At 36.5% G+C, this 20,974-nt stretch overlaps 1 long non-coding RNA gene across 1 annotated transcript in view; it reads left to right on the forward strand.

Annotated features, from left to right (window-relative positions):
• Window positions 1-825: 825 nt before the first annotated feature.
• Window positions 826-20,974, forward strand: part of LOC111523404 — a 61,238-nt gene continuing 41,089 nt past the window's right edge. The window contains exons 1-4 of the long non-coding RNA XR_002725515.1: window positions 826-880; window positions 5,430-5,595; window positions 6,580-6,720; window positions 19,212-19,423. This is a non-coding gene — a long non-coding RNA (uncharacterized LOC111523404). The remainder of the gene's footprint in view (window positions 881-5,429; window positions 5,596-6,579; window positions 6,721-19,211; window positions 19,424-20,974) is intronic.

A 20,974-nucleotide genomic window follows, 5' to 3' on the forward strand; every position in this document is an offset into this window, starting at 1 on the left:
ATATTTATTGTGAACCTACTATTCCAGGTACTGTTATAGGCCTTAAATTCACACACACACACAGACACACACACACACACACATACACACAAATCAGCAAGTTTTCAGAATCATTTTGGGCGGCACCCACTGGATTGATTACTAACGGTTCCTACATGCTATTTGAAGGATCCTTATTTTCCATAAAATAAAGAGAAATGTATAGCACAAAACATATCTTTACAATAATAAACTTCAAGATTTTCCAGGATACTTGCAAATTTGAATATTATGTGTGATCAGACTATAATTGATATGTTGCATTGTCAATTTATATCTTATGGTTACCATTATTTTATAGTACAAACACAATTTAAACTTGAAATAATTCCTTTGTTAAAAAATAAAAACTTAAAACAAAATTTAATTATGTAAAAGCAAAAACTGCAGTGATTCCAATAGCAATATTCTATTATAAATATTAGAAATCACATTCTTCTATTGGTTAGGTTGTCCTGAGTATTTTTTTCCTCCACATTTAGTATCAAATAATCTTATTGGTCTGGTATAGGGTATACATGTGTATTTATATCTGTGTGTATTTGGACACATACATAAATATGTGTATATGTTAATCATTTTTCACACACACATATATATGCATTTAAGATGAGGACATTGAGGTTTGAGGTGATAGGTGTTATGGTAATAGTTGAATGGTATGCCCTTTGTTAAATAAACATCTTTCAGCTCCAATCCCTCTACTTTCCACTCTGTTTGGCAACGATGGGGTTGGAACTTTGCAAATCACACTTCAACATCACCAGCTGCTCAGATTCTTCTGAGACCAGAAGGGAAACTGGGAAGCTGGAGGAGAAGGGGAGAGGGCCATGCTTTCTCTGTGTGTTTCCTGTTGCTGTTAGCAGCATCTCAGTTTCTGTGTGTGTGTGTGTGTGTGTGTGTGTGTGTGTGTGTGTGTGTTTTGTGGCAGTTTATTTCCATCACATTCGTTGCAGTGTATTTTCTAAAAGTCTCCTGCAGTGTTTTGTAGCTGGGGTCTGGAGAGGGTTAGATGGAAGAGCTAGGAATAAAAATGTACGGAGTACTAAGTCAGAGTGGAGAGAAGGGTCCTCAAGGTTCCCCTGCCTCTTCTTCTACCCCCATAAGGAAGTGTTTGCAGAGGTGCCTGAGGAAGACCTCAGATAAGGGGGCCTCCAAATGAAGGCACCTGGGATAAGAATGCAGATATTTGTCAGGGCACAGTTGATCATATGGGTCTGAGTTTTTTGGTGCAATGCATTGGCTATATGCTAAATTTGATGTCAAGTATGTAGCTTTGCCCCATGAGACCTGCCAGACCAAGCCTTTGTGATTGACTATGGTCAGGCCCGAAATATCACCCACGGGATTTCAGCTGTACTACTAGTTCCCTTATGCCGTTTTTATAGACCAAACCTCTCCCAAAATCCTGCAACCAGTGTGCATATTTTTCTTCACTGTAGATTAGCTTTGTCTTTCCTAGAACTTGATGTGAATATAATACTAATGTCGATAGAAATGGATAAATTGTAATTACAGGATAGGAGAGTAGAAATAAAATGAGCAAAGTTCATGAGAAGGCAAAATGAGAAGGCATCTACAGCTCAGATGGAAGGATTAGAATAGTTATTTTATTAACAGCAAAATTGGAAGAGAAGATGAATGAAGTTGAAGATAATTTCTAAAAAGAAACTTAATATCACCTGAGATTATCATTTGTATAATCCCTTTGATGTTCAATATATTGTATTTTATTAATGATTTTCTGATTACAATCCATCCTGTTATACTCTATTTAGTAACTAGGTACTATTATTTTATCATTCATCTTTAAATGATAATGGTTGATGCAGAAATGTTTATCTGAAACATATGGTAGAGAAAAAAAATTAAATCCTCAATGAATTAAGAGCATGTAAAAATTATGAGGAAAGAAAAATACCCTAGGAATGAACTAATCACATGAGAAAGGCTGGAAGCATTTTAAAATAATTAGTTAATACATATAATTTAGATGCTTGAGTAGTTAATAATGGTAGAAATGTTGAAAATGTCACCCACAGTCATATGGGTGAAAATCACCATGTTTACTAGCAACCTATGGATGTGCAAATTGAATGAGTGAATGAATACAAATGAGTATTTTATATATGTGTGTGTGTGTGTGTGTGTGTGTGTGTGTGTGTGTGTGTTTCCCTTCTGGTAAAGCAACTTCACATTTAGGAATTTATTATACAGGAGTGACAAAGAGTCTGCTCAGGTTTTCACCTGCAAGAATGTTGATTCACATGCATATTTAAATTAGTAACACAACTAAAAAACTCTCCTGAGTTCAACAAAGGAAATATAGTTAATAGTATAATAATACAGATAACTAAGTGATTGTGATGAATAGATCTTTGCAGTCTATTGTTAAGTGAAAAAACTCTAAAAATTATGTATAATATAAACCCATTTGTATAAACACAAATATAAAAAGATTTTGAAATGTTATAGCCAAATATTTACAATCGCCATCTCTTAATTGGTGAGATTACATGTGAGTTTTAGATTTTTCTTCTTGTTTTATTTTGGATAAGGTTATTTAAATTTTCCTCAGTAAGCATATATTACCTTTGCAATAAAGATAATTTGCCTTTCCAATAGATTACAGTTTGTTTCTACCCATGTTTCAGTTGTTATTTTGTGTTGTAACTATCACTCAGAGCCCTTTGAGACTCCAGTTCTAGCAGAACAATTTTGCAACTGCTTTTCACAGTGTTAAAGTCTCTCTGGATATTCTGCTTTATTGCTCTAATAGTTTAATGTCAACTCTTTTTCATAAGAAACATCTATCTTGGGTATTTCAATCATCTTGCAAAAAAGGAAGAGCATATATTTTCATGAAGGATTGAAAATAAATAAATGCTTGGCTTTATATGAGATCATAAACTTGTTATCTTTTATTTTTTTTCTTTTGTGTGTGGGAAAATGTCAGAAAATTGCAATAGTAGGACTAAAGTAATAAATTAAATTATAACTAGTAGAATAATATAAAATGTTAACTATATTACTTAAAGCAGAATAACATAGTGATAGCTACTATATAAGAAAAACTTGGATTTAATTTCTTACGTTTTCATCTGATAATCATGTGCTCTTAAAGTGATTACTTAACATATGAGTACACCACAATAGCCTCTTAAATATACAAATTTTCATGCCTTTTCTTTGTAGGATGAGAATGAGGCTTAAATGAGTGATGTGTAACAACTGATACATTGTGAGGATGCAATTACTATTATTACACTTAATTTTTTTATTGTTCAACCAGCAAATACATATCAGATGGTAATATGTTCTATGAAGAAAATAAACAGGACAACCTAATAGATAGTGAATGAAAATTAGCTTTGGAAGAGATTTGAAGAGGCTGACATAGATTATTTGAGTTCATTAGAATTTAAATATGCTCATACCTACCATCGAGTGTGATCCCACCAAGTGTCAAATATTTCCACATTGTAACAAGCAGTATTAATAACAAAAGCCAATATATTACATAGGTTTTCTATGTGGCAAACTGTTTGTAAGATTATTTGCTTTAATCCTATATTAGCACCAAAATTGAAGTATAATATTGACACCACAGACATGTGGACTAAACCAAATGGAAAAGTCACCAAAATTGAAGTATAATATTGACACCACAGACATGTGGACAAAACCAAATGGAAAAGTTGATTTCATGGAAACGAAGAGTAGAAAGGTGGCCACCAGAGGCTGAAAGGGAGGCAGAGAGATGAGAAAAGGGGGAATGTTGATCAAAGGTGTTAAATTACATTGAGCCTAAAGCTGCTTCCGTAGGTATTTTAAATTTGACCTATAGTTTCTCTGTACCTAGAGAACTGTAACCTAATTGGATATATAAGCAGATTGTATCTTACTCTTGTGCCTATTACCAAGTTTCAGCCAATCAAAGGCAGCCAGCTGTTCAAACCATATTTAAATAAAGCAAATGCCATGCTGTAACCATTCCAGCTGTTTCTCTACCTCACTTCTATTTACTGTACATCTCTTTCCTCTTTCTATCCATAGATCCTCTTGGACCAAAAGGCAGTACAGAGTGGCTTTGAGCCTCCTCTGGATTCTTTGGACAATTAGCTTTGGACAATGAATACATAGGTCAAAATTGTATACCCCATAAATATACACAACCATTTTTCGTCAATTGAAAATAAGTTAATAAATATATTTCAGTTCCTACTGCTTCATTTTCATCACATTTGACATGAAATTACAAAGTGGCAAAATTTATTTTGTGGCAATGGACTATAAGTAAGCTCTCTACCTATACCCAGTTAAGCCATGGTTAAGTAAAGAGAACATGCACAAACAGTTGGCCTGAAGTTTAAGACATATGAAAGAAATCTAACAATGTTTAAACCAGCACTGACAGAATATGAGAACATAGATTTTTTAAATTGAAATTCCATTTAACTTTTTAATTTAAATTTTAATTTAATTAAAATTTTTTATTACAAAAAAATTATGTATACATAAATATCTTCCCGATCTATATTTTCTAAAATTTAAGGTTTATTTTTCACTAGATGATGACAGAATTCTTGTCTCAAATTTAAGATGTGGGTCAGGTTGATGGGCATGGTTCTTGGTCTAATTTTTTAATTTCTCAGAAAGTTTTTCAGTGCAAAGACTACCGCACTAAACTGACTTCTAACTTTAAAACTTGGTTCTATAATATACTATACTAATGCAAAAATAAAAGGTAAAGATTCCACCATAAATGGCAAGGAGGAGAACTTTTGATGTAGTTGCTTCTGCTTAGAATAGTATATTTATGGTGAAACCCTCTCATAGAAAAATGTGACATATGAAACTTACTGATTCTTCCAGTCTCCTTCTTTCTTCACTTTTCTTCTCTGGAAGTTGCTACGTTTGAGTAGTTTATAAAGTTTAAGGGTTGAAGGTGAAAGGGGTGACTGGGCTTCACCTCTAAAAGAAATATCCAGTGAAGTGCAGGATAGCTGTCCCATTATCTCAATGCAGTTTCTACACTGAGGGACCTATAGTGCAGGAGGGGCTTTCTTTCCTCTATGGGATCTATTTTATGTATCAAGGTGTAACTTTGGCTTGAGGTGAAAACAAATTTCACATAATATAACTCCATTAGCATTATTAATAGCCTATTACCTCCACAGCCCCTCACACACTTTTAGTAGGTTGACCATCAGTTTGAATTTCTTGGTAGAGTTGTGTTTTCATTGTGTTGTACTTATCAGTATTTTAAAGGACACTTTGCAATAGCTGCATATGGGTGTGTCGGTCATTCTGCAAGTAAATCTGGAATCCTTTAGGAGATTATAATATAATATACCTAAAGTACTACTTCATTTTTTCAAATTACAAAGAGACAAAAGACAAAGCCTTTTGCTTCTACTGTAAATAGGACACCTGAGTCCATTATGTCCTTTAGGAAAGCTGGAACTTCTAATTCTTCCAGTGATGGAACTCAGCATATTTTTAAGGAGCAGAGAATTCAGAAACTCCCATGGGCCTCCCACAGCTGGAATCTAAGTAAGAAAATGAATTCCATCCCTCACATGTTTTAAAAATGCAAAAGGATGCTGACATTCTAGTTATGAAAGTTATCCAGGCTGTCAATTTTGTGACTTTAATGTATTCAATATTCCAAGAAAATACTTCTCAGAGTCTGGCACCTGCAAATCCTGATTTCTTAAATTTATGTTTTGATGCTGTGTTACAGAAATTGTAATTAGAACAATTTCAAACAAGTAGTTGTACTGAGTGATACGTTCACTACCCTTTAGAAATAAAATATTTCTGAGTAGGTAAATATTGCTGTTCAATCCTATTGACAGTTTGCTTTATGAATTTGAGGTGGCTTATGAAAATGCCCCTGAATTTTGAAAGCTCTTTTATAGCCTCTGGATAACTTTTACTTTCACAGAGCTTTCTACCTAAACTGCTAAGTCCATGATACAACATGTTAAAAATAAACATTAGTGACATATTGCATTTCGAAATTATTATATATAGTCACTAAACTATTATCATTTTAAAATACAATTCTTATGCACAACTTTTGCATTAGTTACTATATTTTGCTTTTATTATTTATAGCTCCTAGCTGTATAAAGCTTTCTTCACACTGGTTTTTCACACTTAAGAATTTTCTTCATTTATATTTGTTTGATGTTCATAAGTGACAACTTTTTGCTTTTTTTTTTAATTTCAAATGTTATCACTTACTGTTATATACTTATTTGTCTTCAAACTTTCACTTCTGGGTCAAATAATGGACTGTAATTTGGTTTTTATATTCATCACTAATATTTGGATTTTGTCTATCCATCTATTTATATATGTGGCTTAATCAGTAAAATACTAAAGACTGGTCATTACTCATCTTTCTAGTGGATAAGGTGAATAAGTAAAAACTTAGAATCTCAGAAGTTTACTTGAGCAAATTTTCTTCAGGTTCAAGAGGACCTCTAATTAGAAGCTCATGACTCACCGTATCAATTTTTTTTTCACTAGAACAACCACAGAAGTCTCAGAAAAGAGAATATAAAAGCATACAACAAAGTAAAGGAGTCATAAGAGTACAGGGATCCCATACATGAAGTTGAACAATGTTCGGTTTTAATTTATTCACAATTATCATTTGTATAATTGTAGGTAAGTTTATCTTTCTAATACTGGCTTTGTTTTTTTTTTTTTTTTAAATGCAGGTAAGTGGCCGGGTGTGGTGGCTCACGCCTTTAATCCCAGCACTTTGGGAGGCCGAGGTGGGCAAATCACCAGGTCAGGAGATAGAGACCATCCTGGCTAACACGGTGAAACCCCGTCTCTACTAAAAATACAAAAAAAAAAAAAAAAAAAAAAATTAGCCTGGCGTGTTGGCGGGCGCCTGTAGTCCCAGCTACTTGGGAGGCCGAGGCAGGAGAATGGCATGAACCCATGGGGCGGAGCTTCCAATGAGCCGAGATCGCGCCACTGCACTCCAGCCTGGGCGACAGAACGAGACTCCATCTCAAAAAAAAAAAAAAAAAACACAAAAGAAAAGTAAATAAGTAAATATCAGCTACATTAGGCATTGTGAAGAACAAATAAAATATGATGTAAAACTTTTTTGAAACAGTGCCTAACATGTATAGCACATCAATAAATTGGGATTTTATTGATTATTTAAATTAATCTTGCAACAATAAAAACGAAGAGATTAAAAGACAAACTTCTATTCGAATCTGGGGGTAAATTTCCTTACTTACTTAACCACTATAATTAAAATTGAAATTCTGTCTTACATGTGAAAAAGCAAATCTAACATGCTAAAGAGTGGTAAATGGTTGCCTCTTCTGGTACCTACATTATGTCTTGCTGATCCCAGTCTTACAGTTTTATAACCTCAAATCTGAGGTGCCTTTTATTTATCTACATCTATATATATATATCTATCTACCTATATCTATAGTTTTTTTTTTTTTTTTTTTTTTTTTGAGGTCACCATACTACAGTTTTTCTATCTAGCGTCTCTCTGTTTATATGCAAGACAACAGATCACATGTGGGAGATGCTTGAAGCGGAGAAGTGTGTCTCTAAAAGTGTGATATCTACAATAAATCATTTGGAAAGAGTCCTCAACCTGCTGTGGTGTCTTATGCCTGTAATACCAGCAGTTTGGGAGGTCAGTGTGAGTGGATCGCTTGTGCCCAGGAATTCAAGATCACCCTGGCCGAAATGATGAAACCCCATTTCTACAAAAAATACAAAAATTAGCTGGGCATGGTGGCGCATACCTATAGTCCCATCTCCTCGAGAGAGGCTGAGGTAAGAGGATCACTTGAACCTGGAGGTTGAGGCTGCCGTGAGCCATGATTGTACCACTGCACTCCAGTGTGGGGGACAGAGCATGACCGTATCTCAAAAAAAAAAAAAAAAAAAAAAAAAAAAAATAGAGTCTTGATGCAAAGAGCACTGCTGGTGCTTTAAGCTTTGGATTTTGGATTTTCATGTACCTATTGATTTATCATAGCAATCAAATTAGCCATGGAGTCAGGAGAACATTAAGCCTCAATTTGGCAGACATAGTATAGATAAATAACTTAAAGTCATCATCAATTGTACTAGGCAACAAAGTATAACTGTCCTTTGGTATTAGGGCTAACAAAGAGATTCTCACACACACACTATATATATACCCACACACACACATACACACACACACATATATAGTGTATACAATATATATTGTTATATATATAGTATGTAACAATCCCTTTGTTAGCCCTGAAAATGCCCTTTGTTAGCCCATATATATACAAAATGCTCAACGCACTAATCGTCAGGGGAATGAAAATCAAAATGAGTTATCACCACACCCCGCTTAGAATAGCTATTATTAAAAAGACAAAAGATATCAAATGTTGGTGACGATGAAAAAAAGAGAACTCTTCCGGGCACGGTGGCTTGTGCCTGTAATCCCAGCACTTTGGGAGGCCAAGGCGGGCGGATCACAAGGTCAGGAAGTCGAGACCATCCTGGTTAACAAGGTGAAACCCCGTCGCTATTAAAAATACAAAAATTAGCTGAGCATGATGGCATGCACCTATAATCCCAGCCACTTGGGAGGCTGAGGCAGGAGAATTGCTCGAACCTGGGAGGCAGAGGTTGCAGTGAGCGGAGATAGTGCCACCTCACTCCAGCCTGGGCAACACAATCAGACTAAATCTCCAAAACAAAACAAAACAACACACACACACACACAAAACTACTTATCAATAAAAGGAAAATGCTTCTAATTTATTAAATACAACAGTCAAACTTAAATATATAGTAAAGGCAACATAAATGACAGAGTATTTTTAATCAAGCTTACATTGTAGTTGTTTAAATATTTTTAAATAATCTAATCATACAATTTTGAAGCCCATGCCCCTGCATGTAGTGTACTGTAGATCTTATGTACATATTTCACATATCAGCATAATGATATATACAACACAGAATATAGAATAATGCCTAGTGCTTTTACATACATAGGCATGTAGTTTGCATGTAATGTATAAAATTTATTTATGTAAGCTACAAATGAAAATTAGTGGCATTATTTTTTAACGTGTCCTACAAAAAATAGTTATTTTTATGTTTTGTTTTAATTTAAAAGCAGAGTAATGCCAAACCAAAAAGGTATGTTTTCAAATTAACAAGTATTTGCTATACATAGACAAAGAAGAATATTTATTAATTACAATTAATTATTAATTACACAGTCAGGTTAAACATAAATGTCCTTAGCATAATAAAAATCAAACATTCCAAAATTTTACCCACATTTAAATAGAGCTGTGGTGAATGGAAAAAGACACAAGATATAAACAAGATTTTTAGATCGAGGAAGAAAACATCTAAGCTTACAGGTTGCACCCCAATAGCAAAAGGATTCTTTTTGGCCAGGGTTAGCTGACACAAGCAAAAAGCAATGCAATAGCCATAAATTTGCCTTGAACAAGATCTATTGTCTCTTTTGGTTGTTATATTTTAGTAGACCTTTTCAAGACTGAATTTTTCAGGAAACCTGAACATACATTTTAAATTTACATATTTTCCTCCTTGTTGTTTTCATATGTTAAAAGACTTTGACTAGGACCCCAAAAACAATTTTTCAAAAACCCTGGCTAATTTTCACTTATTTTGCAAAAACAGAAATTTTCTATCATCTTTACCGAATATTTTCTTCCAAGACAAAGGGTTTCACTAAGTGAATGAACCTAACATATATCATTTAACATTTTTATTATATCATGCCACCCAACTTCACTCATTATGTTCTTTGCATATATGCTCTTTGCATGATCTAAACATTCAGTTCCCCAAAATTAAAGCCACTACCTGCAAAATAGTGTCTTTTGAGAAGTACAATTAGCGAAATGTTTTTTAAATGAATACATATCCTTTTATGGAAATGGGCCTTTTCTTAGAAATAGTTTGTTGCTTGAGAAGTATCCAGGATTCTTTTGCGAATGAGTTGTGCACATAGATGGAATGTGAAAAAAAATGATAGCTATTGATAATCATTTATATCATAACCTGACTGCCTGAAATAATGAAGTGAATTAAGAAAATAAATTGTCTTCAGAATGTACAAAATGTAAAATTAAAGAAGTATAAATATCCTCCATGTGCCTCTACCACTGTCCAATATAGAGGCCACCATCCCTGAATAATTAACCTTAATATTCTGGTTAATTTGGGAGGTTTGTCCTTAGAAAGCAGATTGGAGAGGTGGGGGTGGGGTGGCCTATTGGCTTGATTACTGAGGTCACTTTACTCCCTACCTCTGCTCTGAAGAGGTGCAAACAACTTTCTGAACATAAAATGACCAAGTATTTGGATGCAGAGGAGACAATTCAACTGCAATTCAATGAATGTCTTTTTATTTCTATGATAGGTAAAGTGAAAAGTGCTAAGTTTTTAAAGATAAATTGGTTCCATTACTGGCCTTAAAAAATGTTCACAAATTGTTGCTGGCTAAGGGCAATCTGGAATGTAGCTAAAAATGTGATAAGTGCTTATGAATAGGTGCTGTGGGACCACAGAAGCAGCAGCAATTAATTCTGCTTAAAGTAAAGAGAAATACTTTACAAATAAAGTGGTAAGTCAACTGGGACCTAGCTAAAGAGAAGAATCTTGCCAGGAAGGTAAGGGGAAGCTTTCTAAATAAGAGAAAGATAATACAGTATCATCTTTAATCATCACAGCTCTGTTAGGTGTGTATTATCCCCCCTTTGCAGGCCAATTTATTGAGGCTCAAAGACCTTGTTCAAGTTCCCTTTTTAAGTTATGATGAAAAATGAGACTGTAATGAAATGCTGTTGATCACAAACATAATTTTCTCAGCACTTCTTTCTGCTGTTTCAGTTAATAATACCAAACTGACAAATGACAATAGGTATGAAAATTAAAAGACAGATTAATATACATTTATTTTCATGGAAGTGGAATGGCTCCAGAAGAGCAAGTCACAATAGAAAACTCTGTTCTGGGTGAAACAGCAAAACATTTCTGAGTTCAGGAGATAAAATTGTCTGGGATCAAAATGAAGTGGTAGAGAAAACATGGAGCCTGGTTTGGAGACTATGCAGGAAGCAAAAAATGCCATGATCAGTGTAGTGTTGAATGTACAAAGAAAAGGCAGTAAACCTACATTTCTGTAAATGCTAGAACTTACTACTAGGACAATAGGAACTCAAGGGGCAAGTTGCTAAGGAAATGAGAACAGCCAATGGATGCCACTATTACTTAACATGGCCCTTGTAAAATTCCATAATAAAATTGATAAAGAATTGTAAACCCTGAAAAAGAGAAAAATTATCATTTCTCTCCATAACACAAGGGTGCCTTTCTAGAATGGCAACAAAGTGATATTGTAGCTTATAAATGAATAAATAGGAGTCTATAATACATAAAATAACATCTGTCTGCCTCTAAGTATATTTTTCATTTTCCTGGTATCCCTCCTTCTATAAGCCAATAAAGTTCTTTCTTTCTTTCTCTCTCTCTCTCTCTTTAATTTTTTCCCTGCTGATCTTACTCTAACACCCTTGATACTATATATTTGTTTACTAAGACTAACTTTTATAAGAATAAATGTGCATAAATATTTCTGGCTATATCAGTATCTGTATAGCATGCCTACAAAGATAAAAACTATAATTGGATAATACAACTAATATTATTTTCTTGAACTTAAATTCAATTCAAAAACATAATAATTATTTTATATCTTTTAGTTGATAACTACACATTATGAAATATATGGTGTAACTAAATTATAGCAGTCTCTCCAAAGGGAGTTCTTTTTGAGATATCACATAGTTAGAATCTACTCTTAACTTTGAAAGTACCACAAAGGCCAAAAGTTCTTCATCCCCAGATGTAAGATTAAACTGGAGATTTGTCTTCATGCACAAATCTCTCTCTTACTTACAACTTCTATTTTGACATTTCCCGACAATAAGAAAATATCTTTACCAGTATTCTGAGCTTAGTAGGTGTGCATTATGTGTTAGCTTCTTTATTTTTTCCCTTCCCTTTCTTTCACACATATTTACTACCTTCTATTCTATACACAGAACACCTCTTCATGTGATCACATGCATTTGAGGATGTGAACTGTAGACTTTAGTTAATAATAATGTACCAGTATTGGTGCATCAATGGTTAAAAAAAAAGTACCACAGTGATGCAAGATGTTAATAGATGAAACTGGCTGAGAGTTAGAAGGGATAAGGGAACTCTATGTATTCTCCACTCAAATTTTCTGTCAACCTAAAGTTGCTTTAAAAAGTATGTGTCTGTGGGCTGGGCGCAGTGGCTCACGCCTGTAACCCAGCTCTTTGGGAGACCGAGGTGGGCGGATCACAAGGTCAAGAGATGGAGACCATCCTGGCTAACACGGTGAAACCCCATCTCTACTAAAAAAAAAAAAAAAAAAAAAAAAATTTGCCAGGCATGGTGGCAGGCACCTGTAGTCCCAGCTACTCCGGAGGCTGAGGCAGGAGAATGGCGTGAACCTGGGAGGCAGAGCTTGCAGTGAGTCGAGATTGTGCCACTGCACTCCAGCTTGGGCTACAGAGCGAGACTCCATCTCAAAAAAAAAAAAAAAAAAAGGATGTGTGTATGTGTGCATACACACACACTTTATTGTATATGTAATGTATACTTTGTAATATATACTTTATTTTCTGTATGTACTTTTATATATACTGATTTATATATACTAATTTGTATGTAATATATATGTGGTATATAAAATATATAATTACATATGTAAATATAATTATTTTAACCCATTCTGCCAATCTACATTTAGTGCGTGTGTGTGTGTGTGGAAATGAGAATAGAATTAAAATGGTTGCTACACAATATCAACTAAACAAAAGAAAGAAAATAATGGAGGGAAGGAGGAAATAGTTGACAAAAAGGTAAAAGATATAGAGAAAGTAAAGCAAAATTGAAGTTTTGTCTTTCATTATCAGTAATTATTCTATATGCAAATGGTTTGAACTCCAATCAAAAGGGTGAAATTGCCTAAGTGAAAAATGAAAAGCATATATGATTACACTGTGTGCTATCTACAAGACTCATTTCAAATATAAAGACATATATGGATTGCAAGTGAATGGATGGGAAAAGATCCCATGCACGTGGTAACAAAATAAGGGTTTGGGGTCACTCTACTGTTATCAGACATAAAAGACTTTAAGTCAAAAACTGCTATAAAATACATAGAAAGACATGCTGAAAATAATGCCAATTCATTAAGACAATCTGATGATGATTTTTCAGGTTTATTGCAGTGTAATTGCCAAAGAAAACTGTACATATTTATGATGTTCTGATATTTACATACACTCTGAAATGATTAAATCAAGCTAATTAACCTATCAATCACCTCACATATTTATCAAGTTTTTGTATTAAAAATATTTAAGGTCTACTATCTGAGAAGTTTTCAAGTATACAATACGTATTATTAAATAGAATCACAATGCTGTTCAAACTTATTCTTCCTCACGGGAAACCTTTATTCTTTGACGAACATCTCTCCCTTTCTCCCCTACTACCCACATAATTTTCTTTCAACCACCTTTCTATTCCCCTTCTATGAGACTGATGTTCTTTAAGATATTTTAATACACAAACATTCCCTAGGATAGATCATATGTTTCCAGAATAGATCATATGTTAGACACCAAACAAGTCTCAATAAACTTAGTAATAAAAAGACTGAAATCCTATAAGTATCTTTTCAGACTGTAAGAAAATGAAACAGGAAAACAATAACAGAAGGAAAACCTGAACGTTAACAAATACATGGAAATGAACAATGCTCTAAAACAACCAACATGTCAAAAAAGAAATAATGATGGGAACTAGAAAATAAGATGAATAAAAACACAAAATGCAACAGGCCAAAATTTAATAAATGTAGAGAAGGCACTGCCCAGAAGAAAATTTATGGATTCAAATAACTACATTAAAAAAGAAGAAAAAGTCTGAATTAATCAACAAACTTTATACCTTGAGGAACTAGAAACAAACAGAAAATTATACCCAAAGGTGACCAAAAAATAAATAAACAAACAAAAATAAGAATACAGTGGAGATAAAAAGAAAAAAATGTAAATACAAAAACAGAAACCAAAGTTGGTCCTTTGAAAATACTTTTTAAAAAATTAACAAGGCTTTAGCCAGACTGACAAATCAAAAAAGACAAAAATAACTAAAATCAGAAATGAAAGTGGGGTACAATTATTGACTTTATAAAAATAAAAAGGATTACACGAATATATTATGAATAAATGTATCTCAAATAGATAATCTAGATGAAATAGAAACTTCTTACAAGCACACAAATTGTCCAATCTGACTCAGAATAAATAGAGAACTACAGATCTATAATAAGAGATTGAATTGTTATCAAAAACCTCCCAGTAAAGTCCAGGATCAAAAGATTTTACTGTGACCTTTATTAAACATTTTTAATGTTTAATAAACATTATTAATATAGGAACACTAATATTCCTGAAATGCTTACACAAAAGAGAAGAAGAGAAAACACAACCTGACTCATTCCATGAGTCCCGTGTTATTCTGATACCACTGCAGAGTACAAAATATTGCAGATGGAAAGATATTTTATGTTCATTGGTAGGAAGACAGTATTTTTGTGTCAATACCACCCTAAGTAAGCTCTGGCCTGAATGCACTCTCTATCAAAAATTTAACAGTCATTTAGGACTAAATGAAAAAGCTTGTTCTCAAATTCATATGGAACTCCAAAGAGCTTAAAAAAGCCACAACAATTTTGAAAAAGGAAAAGAAATGGAGGATTCATCTTTCTCAATTTCAGAACTTATTACAGTAATCAAAGCAGTGTGATACTGGTACAAAGATTAGAAATAATATATAACTCAATAGAATTAAAAGTTTTGAAATAAACTCTCACATATATGGACAATTGATTTTTTAAAAATATAGTTATCTTTCCCCGTGGGAAGGAGAACTATCCTCAACAAATAATACTGAGATAACTGAATTTCCACAAGCAAAAGATTTAAGTTGAACCCCACTTTACACCTTATACAAAAATCAACAAATGTATAAGCTAACCCCATAAAACCCTCAGAAGAAAACCTAGGCATAAAACTTTATGTCCCTGGATAAAACAACAGATTTGTTGATATATCACCAGAAAACAAGTAACATAAGTGAAAATAGATGAATTAAGATTCATGAGAATTGAAAACTTTAGTGCATCAAACAAAATCATCAAGAAAGTGAAAATAAAACTTATTAAGGATTTAAAGTATTTATACATTGTATATTTTTTGAGAGCTTAATATATTGAATAAAGTACTCTTACAGCTCAAGAACAAAATGACAAAAAACCCAATGAAAATTAGGCAAAGAACTTGTATAGACATTTTTCCATACAAGACAAACAAATGCTTAATAAGAACATGAAAATATTTTCAACATCTCTAGTCATTACAGAAATGCAAATTAAAACCTCAATGAGAAACCACTCACACCTCATCTCCTAAGACAGTTATTGATAGCAATACAGGCAGGAGGTAGACAAATCCTAGGCAGACAGGGGTGGGTCCCAGTGAAACCCAACCTTCAAGTTGAAGGCAGTTTGAAGCCTAACTACAAGTCCTGGGTAAATCCACAGACCAGATTGAGTGCCTCTATCCCCATTTGCTGCACTTCTCTTAGATTGATCCCCACCCTTCACCTATTTTACATATACCTATCCTTCTCTAATTGCTTTTTTACACTGTCATGCGCACCTTTGAATGATACCTTTGTTTTAGCCTCTTTTGCATACTCATAAACCAATCAGCACAGCACTCTCACATTCTGAGCCCATAAAAGCCCCAGACCCAGCCACACTGAGCGAGAGACCACCTGACCACATTCCCTCTTCACTAAGAGCTTTTTCATCACTCAGTGAAACTTTTATCCTCTCTCCTCACCCTTTGATTGTCAGCATAAGCTCATTCTTCTTGGACTCCAAACAAGAACTCGGGACCCGGCTGAGCATAGGTACAAAGAAAGCAGTAACACTGTGGCCCTCCAACCTCTGCCAGCAGAAGGGACTGCCCCACTCCATGGAAAGAAGTGCTGGGCTGGGGCTGAGCCAATCCAGGTGCCTCAGGCCAGAGCAGTGTGACAGGACTGATGGAGTTGTTAACTTGCCATTGTGCCTTGGGCTGTGGATAGTGGGACTAAAAGAGTTTTATTCACACTGTAACACCCACTCTGGGACTTCTGGGTCATGGGCTTCCCTGCTTGAGTGCCTTCATGTTCCCCTTGTTAGATGATAGAGTCCACCATGGAAGTCACTTGCAACATGCTTGGTCAAGCTGTAAGCCCTGCATGGAACCCACTCCTATGCCAGTACTTGAAGCAGCTGGCCAGACCCTTCACTCACTTGCCTGTACACCCTCTTCACCCAGGGGCTGAGCTCATAATCATGGTGGCTGCAGGATTCATGACAGAGTGAAAGCCAGGTGTGGCCCAGTGGCTGAGTGGTTGGGGCACCTCCTGTGGAGAATGTGGGTCAAGCAGGGGCACTGCTGGCTGGAAATCTGCAGCCGGAGGTCTCAAGCTGGCAAAATGGCTGAGAAAAATTCTGCATCATTTCAACAACTTAAAAAATTAAAAAAACATAAAAGGAAAATATCAAGTTTGGGCAAGTCCATGAAGATGTTGTGTTAGTGGTAATATAAAATGGAGAAGCCCCTATGTGGAATAGTTTAGAGGTTTTTTTAAAAACCTAAACACAGAATTACTATATGACTAAGCAATTCCACTCCTAGTATATGCCCAAAGAATATGAAAACAGTCACTCATGCAGTTACTTGTATGTCAGTGTTGATGAGGATATGGAGAAATTGGAAACTTTGTGCACTATGGTTGAGAATGTAAAATGGTTGCAGCCACTACAGAAAACAGTGTGCTAGTCCTCAAAAAAAAAAAAAAACAAAAAACAAAAATTAACACATGATACAGCAATTCTACTTCTGGGTATATATCTAAAATAATTTAAAATAGGTTCTCAAAGAGATTTATGACACTGATGCTCATAGCAGCATTATTTACAATAGCCACAAAATTGAAATAACCCAAATATTCATCAACAGATGAATATATAAAGTGGTATATATAATTGATGTATTATTTAGCCTTAAAAAGGAGTGAAACATCCTATAGTATGTATGATCCTTGAAAATATTATGCTAAGTGAAATAAGCCAAACACAACAGGAAAAATATCATATGATGCCACTCATGAAATATCTAGAACAGGCAAATTCATAAAGACAGAAAGTAGATGAGAGGTTACCAAGGGCCATGGGATTAGAGATTGGGGGTTTTGCTCAATGGTTATGAAGTTTCTGTTTGGGATAATGAAAACATTTTATAAATAGATAGTGGTGGTGGTTGTATAAGATTCTAAGTGCAGTTAATACCATGGAATTGTATACTTAAAATGGTTGCAATGCTAATTTCATGTTGTATATATTTTGCCACACACAAAAAAATCAAAATACATAAAGGGACTATGAGTAGATTAACATGCTATTATTAAAAAGAGAATGAGCATTAAGCATCTGTAGTTTCAAATAATAAAAAGAAATTTTTTCCATAGATGAAATGTTTATGGGTAAGTAATGGGCAGATTAGTCTGAAAATATAAACATGGACTTGAGGGTGAAAGGCCTTGAAGATTAAATATGGTCTTCAGAGTTCAGTCAGTGAGAAGACAATGAAGGTTCTCAGGATGGAGTGTGCCAGGTTCTAACTGAGTGGGCAAGTGGCAGGTAGCTGGAAAAACACTCAAGGAATCATAGACAGTTTTGACATGGATTTACTCTCTCTCCAAGCACAAGCAAGCCATACGTATGGTGTTATCAGGATAATTATACCTTTTCCAGACAATAATAGTTCCAAGCCAAGCAAGAGCTAACTTGGGTGATCACCTAATGTTCCTCACGTAGCATGGCTACATAATGTGTGAGATTGTATACCTGAACTTCAAACTTGTTGAGTTATGCTGCACTGGAAGGCTGCTTCAGTCTACTCCTGACTAAAGCACAGTCATTCCCTTACACCCCAGCCTCTAGGCTGAGGTTGTCCTCTGGGCAGGGACATGAGCCAATAGGACAAAGCCCTGAATCCATAACCCACAACAGCAATACAGAGAGCAACAGCTCACTACTAAGATCCAAGCTATGCAACTTATGACTATTAAGGCCCAACGTAGGCCAGAGCCTAGGGATTCCCACCCTCTCTGCAGGGAGTTGTCAGTAAAGCTCTTGAGCACCTTACTCTCCCGTGAGACCCCTCGCAGGGCTGCTGTTATGTTCTGCCAATTGTCAGGGATAAAGGTACAACATTGTGTTGCTAAAAAGGCACAGGTGCCTTCTTGGGCAGCAGTTATTATGTTTAAGGCCATTCAGTTTTGCAACATCACCTTTCCGACCTGATCAACCTTGTCCTTTAACAGGAGGAGGACCACTCAGGTGTAATTTAGAATCTGAGCAGTGTGCTCTGCAAGAACAGTAACTTGTGCTTCTACTGTTATAGCACCTGCTCCAGGTATACTCATTGCCAAGGGATATAACCACGAGGGGGCTCATCACACTCACAAAAACCAAGTGTGTTGTGCCTCCTCCCAGTTATGTGGGCATCTGGGCAATATGGGGAGGACAGTGGCAGGTACATAAGGCCACACTCAGGTACACCATCCAGTTCAATCCACTGGTAAGTAAGTAAGCCACCCTTTGTCCCCAGAGACCCATAAACTCCCAGGGGGGCACAAAATCCATCGGGACCTGACCTTGGTGGGGCCCCTTGTTCCACCGTACCTTAAGTGTGGCAACGTGTGTTATGTTTACACAGGCCGCAATGGGTACCCGCCCTACAGTGGTGTTGCCGGTGTTGCTCTATGCACTGTGGTTCCTGGGCTGGGGCTACCACATATTTCCCCACTAGCCAGCCCCACACATCATAAATGCTATGGGCCAGCCAGGGGGCAGGTATACCATGGATCTTGTGGATCCTTTGTTCAAAGCTTGTCACATTGCATTCCAGGCATTGGCCATGGAACCCCAAGTCTCCAGCCACGTCCAGTTCTCTGCAGGCACTGAATATATGCGCTAAGGCAAGCCATCTGCAGCTGCTGCTGGAAGGGAGGCACAGATCCAACCGTTAGAAATCTTGGTCACCTCCACATAGGTGTGGGGCCAGTCCACAATGCAGTTGGAGCATGTTAACCTATGGTTGAAATGACAGAGAAGGCACAGGTACTAATGGAAGTAAATCACATCCCTCAGACAAAATACAGGCTAACCTTTCATTCCTGGATAACAATGCAGCCTCCAAGGGCTTTCGCCCTGGGCAATGGTACCACAGCTTCTCAGCTCCCCATGGTTCCTTTAGGTCCTGTATCTATGCCAAAGTCATGGGGGAAATCATAATAAGCCACATAGACTGTCATACATATGTCCTCTGGAGGAGGGTTCCTTCCCTGGCTATTCCCTATGAATAGTCAACCATGGGGGCCATGCATTGAACACCCAAGGAGTGACATGAAAGTCATACTATAGGTCCTCCCCTCAGGGAGCTATGATGGCCAACCACTGGCAGTGGGGGCTTGGATGGGCCATGGTCACGGCCAGGTTTTCTGTTCCCCTACCTGTAGGGGCATTGGGGCAGGCAATAACAAGTTACCACTCATCCCCGTACCTGGTTGGAGGAGGCCATCCTTGGTATGTATCTGAAACTAAATGTGGATGGCAGTCTGGTGTAACAAAGCCTCCACTGGGGAAGGGCCACCTTTCCATGGCCATTCATTCAAGGTTTGGAGCACCGGGTCCAGCCTGGAACTCCAGCCCCACAAAGGCAGAATGTGACATGCAAGTGTAACCCATTCTTCAAGAGCCTGTTACATCACTCAATCCTACCTACAGCTTGCGGGTTGTATAACACGTAGAATCTCCACTTTTTGACCATGTATTGTGCTCATTGTTGTACCTGTTTTCCAGTGAAATGTGTTCCCCTATCACTCTCAACAGCCAGAGGGTGACCACACAGGGCACATAAGTGTTTCAGGGCCTGGATGGCGTGCTGTTGGTTGGCCACCCCTGCAATTGGCAGGGGCCCAGTGTAGTCTACTTGCCACCTGGTCAAGGCCACTCACCCTATTGTTACTTATTGTGTAACAATGGGCACCTGCCTCCGTGTAGGGTATGCCTGAGCACATGCCAGGCATGTGCAAGCATCCCAAATGTCTTGTGTGGGCAGAGACCAACCCCAATGCTTATTGACCTGTTGCATCAGTTTACTCCCCTCAATGTCCCAGTTTCTGGTGTAGCCACAAGGCCACATCATGTCTAGGTACTGACTCTAACCACCGAAACTTGGTGAAGGCATCTGCCTCATCATTGCTGGGGTGGCCAAAGGCATATGGCGTGACACATGATAAATAGTTGCCTCTTTCTGATGTCCAGTTTCCCAGAAGTCTTGCCACATGGCTTGGCCCCAAACGTGTTGGTGGCTGACTAGCCATTTCTGTGTTTTCCAGGTAGTTAATCATAAGGCTAAGCCTCAGTAGACCGCCCAGCTATTGGTACAGATTACCATAGGTGTCACCTCCTGGGTGATTACCATCCATATGTCTCTAAGTTCAACCCATTGGCTACTTTGTCCACACCTGATTTCAAACCATATGGTGTCAGTACTAGGTTGGACTACAACAGTGATACAGGCAGCAGTAGCACCTCAGCTAGACACATCTGTGTACCATGCCCCATCAGGAATGAGGGGGATACCTTTCCTTAAATGGTGAAAGCTCA

The sequence above is a fragment of the Piliocolobus tephrosceles genome, chromosome 15, assembly GCF_002776525.5.
Source record: "Piliocolobus tephrosceles isolate RC106 chromosome 15, ASM277652v3, whole genome shotgun sequence".
In the NCBI taxonomy this organism is placed as follows: Eukaryota; Metazoa; Chordata; class Mammalia; order Primates; family Cercopithecidae; genus Piliocolobus; species Piliocolobus tephrosceles.